The sequence below is a fragment of the Pteropus alecto genome, unplaced genomic scaffold (assembly GCF_000325575.1).
Source record: "Pteropus alecto unplaced genomic scaffold, ASM32557v1 scaffold106, whole genome shotgun sequence".
NCBI lineage: Eukaryota > Metazoa > Chordata > Mammalia > Chiroptera > Pteropodidae > Pteropus > Pteropus alecto.
In genome coordinates, this window is record NW_006442103.1 from 4,742,784 (window position 1) to 4,756,561 (window position 13,778).

A 13,778-nucleotide genomic window follows, 5' to 3' on the forward strand; every position below is an offset into this window, starting at 1 on the left:
TATAGGTCCCTCTGAAATTTTCATACCCCAGGATGATGCATCATGGAAGATTTGGGATGTATAAGAGGTATTCCTTTCTTTTGAAAGTGGGAAAATGATGACTGTGAAAAAAACTGTACAAGGGGCAAGGAGAAACAACATTATTGTACATTCTCTAGTTGTTGGATGTATCTCTGAGCCTATAGTGTTCTCTGATCTGGGCCATCAACACAGTTAGTTGCATTATTTGAATTATCTAAATCTTTACTGATTTTTTTTCTGCTTCATCTTTCATTAATTTTCTGCTAAATCTTTCATTAAATATGTGTTGAAATATTCCACTGTGATTGTGGATTTGTCAGTTTCTCCCTTTTTTAGTTCTATCCATTTTTGCTTTGTAAATATTGAGTGTATTTTCTTAGGCATATGCACTTTTAGAATTGTTATACATTACTAGTGAACTGAATCTCATGCTAGCACTTATTCCATTACATTGTAATTACTAGGTTATTTGTATGTTTCTCCATTAGAGTACTGGCTTTTTGAGGAGGGGTCAGCATTTGACTCACTGGTGAATACCTGGTACCACTGGTATGGATCAGGCTCTTGTTACCTCTTTCCTGACTAGTAATATAGCCTCCTTACCAGACAGTACTAAGCCGCAAATATGAGCTCCTTGAAGTCCTTGTCCAATTAATCTGAGAAAACAGTCCTGATCATATCACTCTTTTTTTTAAATCTCCCATTGCCAATGGAATAAAGTACAAACTTCAGACCTCATTCAAATTTTTCAATGACTTAAAATTCACCTATTTTTTCACTCATTTTCTTCTCACATGCCAGGAGACCAATTAAACTGTAATCCTCACTAGGCCCAGACAGATCCTATATTCTTGCTGTTTTCCACATATCATATTCAGATCACGGTATAATTTCCCTTCTCACTCTGCAAGTCCAAACCCTTTAAAGGCAATCTTAAAAGCCACTTACCCTGGAACTTTTTGGCATATTCATCTAAATAAAAATATTCCCTCCTTTTGAATGGTGTTATATACTAGATGTTTGTGTACCCTTAAAATTGTTGAAGCCCTAACCCTCAATGTGACTGTATTTAGAGACTGAGCCTATGAGGGGGTGTTAAAGGTTAAATAAGGTCACAAAGGTGAAGCCCTAATTTGATAGGGCTGGTACCCTTACAAGAAGAGGGAAAGACCCCAGAGCTCTCTCTCTCCACCTTGTGATGACACAGTGAGAAGGCAGCTGTCTGCAAACCGGGAAGGGAGCTCTTATCGGGAATAAAATCAGTTGGCGCCTTGATCTTAGACCTCCCAGACTCCAGAACTGTGAGAAATATATTATGTTGTTTATGCCACCCTGTCCATGGGTGTGAGCTGACTAATACGAATTGGTAATATACTACTTTATCAATATCTCTTCAAGGCTTTAGATTTTTTGCATTGAATTATCATTGTTTATGTGTCAGGGTTATTTCTCAAATTATTGTCTAATAATTTATAGTAATTCAAAGAACCCAGAGACTAGTGGTAAATAAATAGTCTCACATGCATGTTTGCAGAGCCAAGTTTGCTTGTCAGCTTTATATTTATTTGGTATCTCGTTATCAAAAACTTAAGTCTTTGAGAGCTTGTTTACAAGATACTATGTGATATTTTAAAACTAAAATGATTCATTGTTATGTAATCCTTAATCTCCAAAACTAAGATGTTTGTTTTAGCTGTTATAAAAAATTGTATCTACTTATTTCATACAGGAATTTGAATATAAATATATTCTTCAAATTTATAGTATTTCAACTCAAAGAATCTGACTTTACCAATTCTATTATAATTAACTCAACCAGAATAAAAAATTGTTTGAATTTTTCTAAAATTAGGAAATTATCTATTTCCTCCTAGTGTAGGTTGTGCAGGTGAAAATAGTGAATAACTAGAATCATTTTAATAACAAGATATAGAGTTTCTACTTGTTCATCTGCATAAATGGTCTGTAGTTCTTTTTAATATGCTTTGCATTTATAAAGCATTTTTCCCCAAGCCCTTTAATTTATACATTACTCTGATACTGAAAATTATTACATGCCTACTATGTGTCATGAACTGTGTTGGCACTAAGAAAAAAAATAGTGAGCAAACATTTGGGGAGAGACGAATGATAATTAATTTTTTTTTTTTTTTAGGCAAGGCAACCCTTGGTTGACCTCACAGATTGCAAGGAACTTGTCGGCTTACAATCCCTTTTTTAAATTTTTTATGCTTACAGCACCAGTCCTTTATCTTTTATTTTTTACATCTACAGCACCTGGTCTTCCTAGGTGGTCTCCCATCCAAGTACTAACCAGGCCTGACCCTGCTTAGCTTCCGAGATCAGATGGGCTCGAATTTTTAAAAATTACAGCCAACATTTACATAGTGATTACTATGCTCTAGGCACCATTCTGAGCATTGTATTTACACTAAATCATTTAAGACTCACAGCAACCCTCAAAGGTAAGTTCCATTACTATCCCCATTTTCAAGAAGAGGAAACTGAGGCACCAAAAATTTAAGAGTCAGGATTCCAAGCCTAGCAGTCTTGGCTCCAAAATCCCTGCTCTTAAGCCCTCAACTGTACTCTGCTGCCTCACTAATCACACAAGTAAATGTGAACTGCTGCTGTGCTATGCAGTATAAAGGAGATGTACAAAGGCCTTTAAAAGCTTCCATATGAGGGACTAGAGTTAGTCGAGAAGGGCAGGGAAGGCTCCCTGAGGAAGTCTGCTTGAGTTGAGATCTGAAGGATGAGTTAAATGGGCAGAGGCAGATGAGAGGAGCATTCTAGGCGAAGGAAATGAGTGAACAAGCCCTGTGGTGAAGCACGGCAGAGAAAAAGGACTCTTCCAGCGCTAGTTGCCTCGCATAGGAATATAAGGGGGACGATGATGTAGGATGAGGTTGGGGAGAATAGACAGGTGTGAGAGGTAGGAGTGGAGGCAGATCACATAAGCCCTTCTAGTCCAGTTTAAGGAATGTTATTTTCATCTTTATCTGTATTATTCTGATTAAAAACTAATTTTCCACTTCAAAATGTAGAGCCAAAAGCAGATTTATTTCCCCTCTAAAAGAGAAGGCTATCATGTGGAGATAAAGACTCACAAGCTATAAACTATTGTCTCTAGCTTTTTTTTTTGTTGCTGTTGGTGGGAGTGTTGGCCTGTTCACCATACTGAAGCCAGTTCACCACAGCTGGAAACACAGAAGTATAAAAATGGAAATTAAAGCCCTGGATGTAGATGAGATTCTCCAGAAAGGGAGAAGAGCATGAAGAGAAGATCAACATTTAATTGTCAATTGGTAAAAGATGTACCTGCAAAGGAGCAAAAGAAGAGGGGTGGAGAAAGAGAGAGAGAGAGAGAGAAAGAGAAAGATTCAACTATAAGATGAAATACTTCTAGTTACAAGAACATGGATGGATCTTGAGATTATCATACTAACCCAGAAAGGGAGAAGAGTATGAAGAGAAGATCGACATTTAATTGTCAATTGGTAAAAGATATACCTGCAAAGGAGCGAAAGAAGGGGGTGGGGAAAGAGAGAGAGAGAGAGAGAGAGAAAGATTCAACCGTAAGATGAAATACTGCCATTTGCAAGAACATGGATGGATCTTGAGATTATCATACTAAGAACCACACAATTTCACTTGTATGTGGGATATAAAACTGAAAGTAATGAATGAACAAGACAAACAAAGACTCATGGACACAGACAACAGTTTGGTGGTTATGAAAGACAAGTGGGGAGGGGGGAGATACATAAGAGTAAAGGTCAAATATATGGTCAAATATATGGTGACAGAAGGAAATTTAACTTTGGGTGGTGGACACGCAATGCAATATACAGGTGACAAATAATTATACACGTGAAACCTATATAATTTTATTAATCAATGTCATCCCATTAAATTTAATTAAAAAGAAAGAAAGAGAAAGGAAGGGAGGGAGGAAAGGGAAGGAAGGGAGTTGGGGAACAATCTGAGAGATAAAAGAAAAATGATGAGAATATTAAGTTGTTGGAAGCAAGAGAAAAATGTTTCAAGAAGGAAGAGGTTAACGATGTCAGATGTCACTGAGATATTAAGTAAGATAAGAAATGAGGTTTAGCATTGTGAAAGACATTGGTAACCTTAACAGGAGTCATGGGGATAGAGCGATGATTCTCAACTGGAGGCAGTTTTGCCCCATGAGGGTCATTCAGCAATGCCCAAAGACATTTTTGGTTGTCACAGCTGGTTGTAGTCCTTAATAGAAGCCACAATGAAGACAGAAGAGTAAAGGAGTTTAGGGTACTAGCAACAGTAGTATTGAGCAATAATAATGAAATCTTAGCTGGGCAAGGAGAGATGTAACTAAAGGAGACAGATGGATGAGAAGAAACGTGGATGAGTTAGAGAGCATATATAGAAGGACATTTTATCCAAGGCCAAATATGAATATGGCCAGTGACTTTGATCTATGTTACAAATATGCAAACTGAGATATGAACTGTCCCTAAGCAGGGTATGCAGAGCAAAGCTTTGATTATCATCCATAAATATGTCATGCAAGATGGGTCCCTTTGTGGTAACCATCTGAGGTTCGCCGAAGCTCAAGATGTATTTTACAATATCATATTGTAAAGGTTAAAAAATAGGCTTTATCAAGAAAACTCAAGGAGTCAGCAATAAGAAAAGTCACAGGTCTTTTGACTCTCCCATTTTTTCCCATGAAGAAGTATGCAGCAGCCTGGGCTATTTGATGGACACTCTGTCCAATACACCAGGGAAGAGACCCACCCTATTGATGCTCTCCTTTCTTACAGAGCAAGCATGATAGCAACCTTACTAGAAGAGATAAGCAGACAACTTGAATGTTAGACAATCTAGAATGCATGCTATTTATTCGTTTAGGGGAAGTGACTGTGAAATCCGAGGACACCAGAGACCATAGAAAATTGTAGTTCCTGCAAGTGGGTAAAATAATGCCATAAGGTATAGAAAGCTGAGCTCAAGTGTGGCTTCTCCCAAAGTTGAAGGGTAATTCCTGATTCCTGATCCAGGTAACAAGAATGAACTTTTGGGGTCACTTTTAGACAATCTCGCTTCTTATGCCATGAAATTCTATATGTCATTCAATTAATAATATGTAGAATAGCTTGTTGTAAGTATATCTCAACAGACTTCTCTCACATTATTTCTTCATCATCCTGTGTGGTTTTAAGAGCAAAGAAAGAAATGGAGGATTTGGTTTCAAACTGAAGAGGAGTCTTATGAAACAAACCATAATGTTGCTAGCACTTACCAACAAAAAGGTTTAAGTGTAACATACAGAGAATATTTCTAAATGTGACTTCTGATATATAAGCGAAAAGAGTACATACATAAATACTTAAATTTCAAAATGGCGATATGTTCCATGAGGGGGTTTTCCTTTTATGACGAAGATGGAAAAAAATGGAAACCAGAGCAGAGAGGAGAAAATGTCCAACAAAGACTTTTCCCTTAATTGGTTTTAGAGTTATAGAATAAAATAAGAGAATACTTGTGGCTAAAACACAGAAAATATAGTTACTGCTGGGAGGGATGAGGACTAAAGTTTCTATAATGTTGTGAAAATTCAAACAAAACAAAAAGTTGAACATAGCTGGGAAAGCTACCAAGTTGTCCTTTTGGTGGTTTTATTTTTAAAAGCTACCTAAAAATATGCAATATTGAAATTAATGGCAACTCACCTTTATGATAGAATTCAACAACAAACATAACCTAAGTACCTCAATGTTATTGAGGGGGATATGTGGGAACAGCCTTTAAGTTAATCAGAAAGAAAATATGTTCCCTGAAAGCTAGAGGTGATGATTTGCTTCCAAAAACAAAAATCATAATGGAGAAAGAGGTTAAACAAAAATAGGGGATACTAAGAAAAAAAGATGCCCTTCTGTAACAGAATTAGAGAGAGACAGCTTAGTCACACGAAGTTATAGGTTTTAGAGTTTAAAATGCACCCAACTGAATTGGCTAAGTAGGTGGCCTGCAGGTTTCAGAAAAGTGGGAAATAGAGGTTTAAGAAGGCATGAACTCGAGGAACAAAGGCATGACTAGTGCTTCTCAAACTTGAATGTGCCTATAAATCACCTGGAGATCTTGTTAAAATGCATTCTGATTTAGTAGGTCTGGTGTTAGTCCTGAGAGTCTGCATTTCTAGTAAGCTCCCAAGTGATGCCTGCACTGCTGGTCCTCAGCTCACACTTTGAATAGCAAAGTACTAATGGACTCCTGCCTTAACACAGCATCCAGGAAACTCAAATAGAAACTCTCCAGTATTCATTCAGCCAAAGAAACAAGTTCAGGAAATTGGTGGCATGAATAAACAGTTTGTTACCTTTACATGAGTCACTGAATTAATGTTTTCTTTATGCTAATCAAATTTATTAACATAACCCTATCATGAGAATACCTGTGCTATTTTTAGGAGAGTCCTAGAAGAACTGATAAAGCCATAAATGTTCACCTGGCAACAGTGCACGAAAATACACACAGGGGTTATTATAAAATGCAGTAGCACCTATTTTACACAGGTAATGAGTAGAAACTTCACAGCTCTAACTTTGTGGACTTATGTGAGTAGATCATCTCACTTAAGTCTCAGGTAAAGCACACACCTTATAAGCTGAACCATGTGCTAAAGTGCCAAAGGAGCACTGTTGCTTGCACCTGCCCACCGTGTTCTGTCCAGCAAGAGAGGACTAAAGACAGTTGATCAGCAGATTGAGTCCCACGAATGAGAATCATGCCTAGACTATATTAAAGGATCTAGGCTTAGCCTGTTTTCCATACATTTCATTTCTGGGGTGACATTTCCCAGTCCATTAAATAGCAACAGTCTTCTCCCCAAAAACACTGTGCCCAATTCTCCCTGTGTTTCCCACTCTTTTAGACTGAGCAGCTATCCCAGTCCTGATTTGTGTTCCATTTCTGCAACTAAGATTGGAGACTGGCAAAGAATCCTAGACCAAATGGCTTCTGGGGCCCTAATATTGTGCTGTCCTTGTAGACCCTTCCTCACCTTTTCACTATAGATGCTTTCTGTATCTACTACCTGTGGTCCAACTCCAACCCCAAGAGCAAAGATGCTGTCATTTGACTAATAGTATTGCAATTAAGGCTACTGTTACCATGTTTCACCCAATCAGATTTAATCCTTACTTATATACCGACCTGGGTGTGATCCATGCCATCTCTAAAACTGTGCTGTTTATTCTACAAAAAATTAGTTGAATGGCATAATCTATTCCCTGTGTCTTTATGTAATCCATACCTTGTGGCCACACCTAGAAATCAGAAAAACCTAGAAATTAGTCCACCTCTACCACTGACTAGCCAGACTATATTCCCATATCACTTTATATTTCAGGGCCTCATTCTTCTTATGTATAACACAGAGTCGGTAACTATCTTTTCTTCACAAAATTGTTGTCAAGATGAAATGAAATCAAATATTTCAGAACATTGAAAACCTAAAGTACTATGTATCAAGTATCATCACTGATATTGCAAGTTTAATTTAGCAGATGAATAAGCTACTTTTACGAGCAACTTCTCTAAGCCTAGAGTAATGAAGTGACAGTTAAGATCATATTCTGTCTCTTGAACACCAAGGATTAAGGGAACAACTTGATCTGTGCTTAAGCTGTCAAATAAAATGCAACTAACCTGCATAGGTTTAAGTACTCCTCTAGGTACTGGCTAACAAAACGTGACCACCAAACTTGCAGATATCATAACATCCCATAATTCACTTATTCTTTATAGAAAAATTAATCCTGTACTTCTATAATTTTGACTTTAAAAAAATTTGCTTTTATAAGCCAATTAGATCATTACAAGATATTATAATTAGGATGCCTTGCACTGAGTAGGTTCCCAACAAATATTAGGTTCCCAACTAAGTAATTAAAGTGTCAATGAATCTCTACATAAATTCTTTATCAACAAAGAGCTGATGCAACTTTTGGTAAATTTGACTATATGACTATTTAACTATATGAATAATTCATATAGTCTATATTCATTTTCCAATATAGAAAAATTTGGAAAATACATATACAAAACATGAATTGGTTCCCCAATATTCATATGTAAAAGTATCACATTATTTCACTAAATATATCACATTATTTCACTAAATATATCACATTATTTCACCAAATATTTCTTTGTTGAGAAATTCCATTTTAGTCAAGCTCATAGTATCTTGTGTCCATTTAAAATAATATGGAATACGAGAGACCTGGGATACAAGATACCCGGGAGGCTAGACACTAAGTGTTACAGTTTCGAGTGATGGTGGGAGTCCCTGGGGTTGAGTCTCCAATTAGTAGAGAGCAACACTATAATTCTTAAACTTACTTGAATCACTGCCTGATTCACATTGGATGACCCACTCTTAACAGAAGCATTATGTAGCAGAAAGTACAATGCCAACAAGAAACTAAGGATTGGAACTCCTATATTCTTGGGCCCACATAGGTTTCCCAGGATTCCTGTAAGTTCTGTTGGGGAGAGAGACCTGCTGGGAGTCTCAACATCCCTAAAGGCTTTTTTCCCCATCACCATCTGCTGCCTCTTTGCATCGATGAGTGAGGGCATGTCAGTGAGGGCATGTCAGTTGATTTACTGCTCAGAAAGCAGCTATTTTATGAATTCGGTTCTCCAAGAGCCACCCTCTGCAAGTCTTCCTGTAATGCAGTGTCATCACTCTGTGTCTAGAGGAAATTCCTGATTTCTAAAATATGGATAGCACCTTACTGTGGTTTCTATTCCTAATGCAGTTTTCTCTCAGAAAGCACGTCAACATATCATAAATTTTAAAATTTTATTTTAAAATAGGAAGACATCAATAAGCCTTGAGAAGAAGAAAGATGCCAAGATGAGTCCTAGAGAACATATTAAATGAATTATAGCATGCTCACAAAATCGGTTCAAAGGCTAAATATTAAATCTGTTCTAAATTTAGTATATTTTTCATATATTTTTACTTTAAAATATCGTTATTATCAAATTTAAGCCTCAGATATTTTAAAAATGTAACTCTACAATGTTTGAATCTCTACATAAATTCTTTCCAGTAAAATATTTTTTCAAAAAATGGAAAATGAAAACTTATCAGTATTTTTCTGTGTAAACAAAGAAGCAATCATTGCCTTGGCAGAACATGTAACCTATGTTCATGGCATAAACTCCAAAGTGCTGATTAATTTGCTTTAACCTTAAAGTTTTGCTGATTATCCGCTACGCTGTATTCATAATATGTAACCTCTTTATCACTGTGTAAGCAGAAAAATAATTCCCAGTCACTGTAAATTGAGAAGAGGGCTTTTTTTAAACCGTAGGCAATTAAAATAGATTGGCCTTTGTAGTTATACTCTTGACCTTTCCTCTGAGTTTACTTGATCGGCAGTAAAATACTTCAGTCAAGTGTTCTGGTAAATTTGGTAGTGTTGGTCATCAAACTGAGAGTCTATATAGCAAGTATCACTCATAAATTATAGTTCATCTAATTTTATTTTCATACAATGCACTATGGGATGCTCTGTGTAAAATAAAGACCTACTCTAAGGGGTTAGTCAGAGTACCTTTATTTTCAGTTCCGCTTTGTATTAGTGTTTAACCATCTACCCTCAGACAGTCTACCAACTTAACTTTTGAGAATTGAATAATGCATGAGTCTACACAGCTTTAGAACAAGAAAACAGCCAATAGTGATATGGTGATAAAGAATACAGTCCTCTCTTAGTACCAAATTCTAAATATTTCAGTTCAACAGTACTGAGTCAAATGGCACAACTGCTCACTTTGGCATTATTTTCAGAATACTTTCATATTTGTACTTCACAGTAAATTAATTGTATGAAAGTTACTGAGATTGATGCAGTCTCTCTTGGGGAAAGGAGAGTGGAGAAAGGGCAAGGTATGTATCCTTGTTCTTTGATTCCCACCCAAGATATTTTATAAAGAGTTTGCTATACAACAGATAACAATTTCTAGTTCTAGGTAGTGGGCATTAAGGGGAAAAGATATCTTCTCCCCTCAGGAAGCTCACTCTCTGATAGCAGAGACAGATCTATAACTGCTATTGTCAGTATAACATGCATTCTTCCATTTTAAAAGCTTTGCTTTAAGATGGTTTTTTCCCACCATTTTGAGCTGTGCAAAAGATACATGAAATCAGTTTTCATATCCAATCCTATTCATAACTGAGGAAATTGAAAAACCTAACTATAATTAACAATAAGAAGACTACTGCTTTTGAAAAGACAATAAATGTAGCATTATTAGCACCATACTAGTCATAGTCTTATGGGCTTATCACACTGGTCTGAGATAAAGCACATTCAAACTCCTTAGCTTTCCTGTGAAATTTCAAAAGGGAAAAGGAAATACACATTTGACAACATTCAACACTCTTTCATGAAAAGACACAGACACTCAAAACTAGAAATAGAAGGAAACTACCTTGACAAATAAAAGCCATTTATGAAAAAAAACCCACAACAAATATTAAATGGTGGAAGACTGAAAGCTTTTCCTCTAAGCTCAAGAACAAGGCAAGGATGCCCCTCTCACCACTTTTGTTCAACATAGCACTAGCCAGAACAGTTAGGGAAAAGTGGGGGAAGGGTAAAAGAAAAAAAGAAAAATGAAAGAAAAAAATAGGCATCCAAAATGAAAAGGAAGAAGCATAGATGATATGGTCTTATAGTAGAAAACCCTAGAGATTCCACAAAAACACATGTAAGAATAAACAAATTCAGCAAAGTAGCAGGGTACAAAGTCATTGTACAAAAACGAGTTGCATTTCTATACACTAACAATAGACAATCTTAGAAGGAAATTACAAAACAATTCCATTTATAATAAAAAAGATTACTTAGGAATTAACTGAGGAGATAAAAGACTTGTACAATGAAAACTACAAAACATTGCTGAAAGAGAGCTTCCAGTCAAGATGGCAGAGTAGGTAAATGCTATGTTTGCCTCATCCCATGACCACCTCAAAATTACAACTAAACTCTGGCCTCAGCATGCCCCAAACCTCTTGGTAAGCAGCCCCAATCATGGCACAACTGGCAGCCAGCCTCAGTTTGCAGCTTAACCTCTCCCAGGCACTGCCAAGTCCAACACAGATGGCAACCATCTGCATATCACTTTGTAGCTCATACCAAGTAGCCTCGGGCAGGGCACAGGCAGTGGTTGACCTTGGCCTGCAATAGAGCCTCTCCCAAGAGGCTCCAGAATCAACATACCAGTGGTCAGCTTCAGACCACACCAGAGCACCACCCAACCACTTTCACAAATGACACACACAAACAGCAGACTCAGGAGGCATGAAGCCCCATTAAAGTGAATCCTTCTCTGTAGGGTGAGCCCCTGCAAAGCAGTTCCTCCACTGTAATCATGGCCAGTCCTCACAACCAATCAGCCTGAATGTCAATCTCTCCCATTGACATGCCAACAGCGATCAAGGCTCAATTACAACAAGAAGGCAAAAACAACCCACACAAGGGACACACCTGGAGAACCTGGTTCAGGTGACCAGGGAGACTATGCCACTGGTCCCTAGAGGATACCTACTACATAAGGCCACTCCACCAAGACCAGGAGACATAGCAGCTCTATCTAATACATGACAAGCACAGGGAGGAAGCCAAAATGGGGAAACAAAGAATTTGTTCCAAATAAAAGAACAGAACAAAGCTCCAGAAAAAGAACTAAACAAAATGAAGACAAGATGAGAGTTAAAAACACTGCTTATAAGAATGTTCAGTGATCTCAATGATAACTTTGACAAAGAGGAAACAAAAAAAATAAAAGTAGAAAATATTTTTTAAAAAACAGTCAGAAATGAATAATAAGTGAAATGAAGAATACATGAGAGCATATCAAGAGTAGATTAGATGAAGCAGAGTATCGAATCAGCTATTTAGAAAATAAGGTAGCAGAAAATACCCAATCAGAACAGCAACAAGAGAAAAGAATCCAAAAAAATGAGGACAGTTTAAAGGGCCTCTGGGACAACATCAAGCATACCAACATTCACATTATAGGAGTACCAGAAGAAGAAGAGAGAAAGGAATTGAAAACCTATTTGAAGAAATAATGATGGAAAAATTCCCTAACCTAGCAAAGGAAATAGACACAAAAGCCCAGAAAGCTCAAACAGGCTCATACCAAGACACATCATAATTAAAATGCCAAAGGTTAAAGATAAAGAGAATCTTAAAAGCAGAAAGAGAAAAGCAGTCAGTCACCTACAAGGGAGCTCCTATAAGACTGTCAGCTAATTTCTCAACAGAAACTTTGCAGGCCAGAAAGGATTTGCACAAACTATTCAAAGTGTTGAAAAGCAAGGATCACAACCAAGATTACACTACTCATCGAAATTATCGTTTAGAATCGAAAGACAGATAAGGTGCTTCTCAAATAAGAAAAAGCTAAAGGAGTTCATCACCCAAAGCCAGTATTACGAGACATGTTAAAGGAACTTAAGAAGGAAAAAAAAGATCAAAAATTTGAATGACAAAATGGCAATAACTACATATCTATTAACAATTACTTTCAATGTAAATGGATTAAATGCTCCAGTCAACAGACATAGGATGGCTGAATGGATAAAAAAAAAACAAGACCCTTCCATATGCTGCTGCGTACAAGAGACTCACTTCAGATCAAAAGATACATGCAGGCTGAAAATAAAGGAATGGGAAAAGATATTTCATGAAAATGGAAACAAACAAAAAAAAGCCTGGGGCAGTAATACTTATACCAGACAAAATGAGACTTTAAAACAAAGGTTATAACAAGAGACAAAAAGGGCCCAATAATTCCACTTCTGGGTGTTTATCCGAAAAACCCAAAACACTTATTTGAAAAGATATGTGCATTCATATGTTCATTGCAGCATTATTTAGAATAGCCAAGATATGGAAGCAACCTAAGTGTCCATCAATAGATGAATGGATAAAGAAGAAGTGGTACAGATATGCAATGGAATATTACTCTGCCCTAAAAAGGAATACAATCTTGCCATATGCAACAACATGGATGGATCTACAGGGTATTATGCTGAGTGAAGTAAGTCACAGAAAGATAAATACTATATAATCTCACTTACATGTGGAATCTCAAAAACAAAAATAAATGAACAAACAAAACAGTAATAAACTTAGAGATACAAAGAATATTTTGGTGGTTGCCAGATGAGATGGAGGTTGAAGGAATGAGTGAATGGGGGAAGGAATTAAGTGGTACAAATTGGTAGTTACAAAATAGTCATGGGGTTATAAACTATAGCATAGGGAATATGTCAATAATATTGTAATAACTATGTATGATGTCAGATAGGTACTAGATTTATTGCGGGGGGCATTAGGTAAAAACTAAGGAAATTTGAATAAACAACGGACTGTAGTTAATAATAATGTGTCAATATTGGTTCACTAATTGTAACAAATATATCATACTATTGTAAGATGTTAACAATTGGGGAAACTGGGAGCAAATATATGGAAACTTTCTGTTCACTCTCTGCAACTATTTTCTTAACTCTAAAACTATTCTAAAATTAAAAGTTTATTTAAATTTTTAAAGGTGAATAAAATATGGTTTTCTTAGTATATCTAAAAAGTGTAAATAATTTTACAACTCTGCCATCCACAAGACAGAAAACACAGTCCTTGCCTCAGGGTCTCTCATGGGAAAGAGAGAAAAGC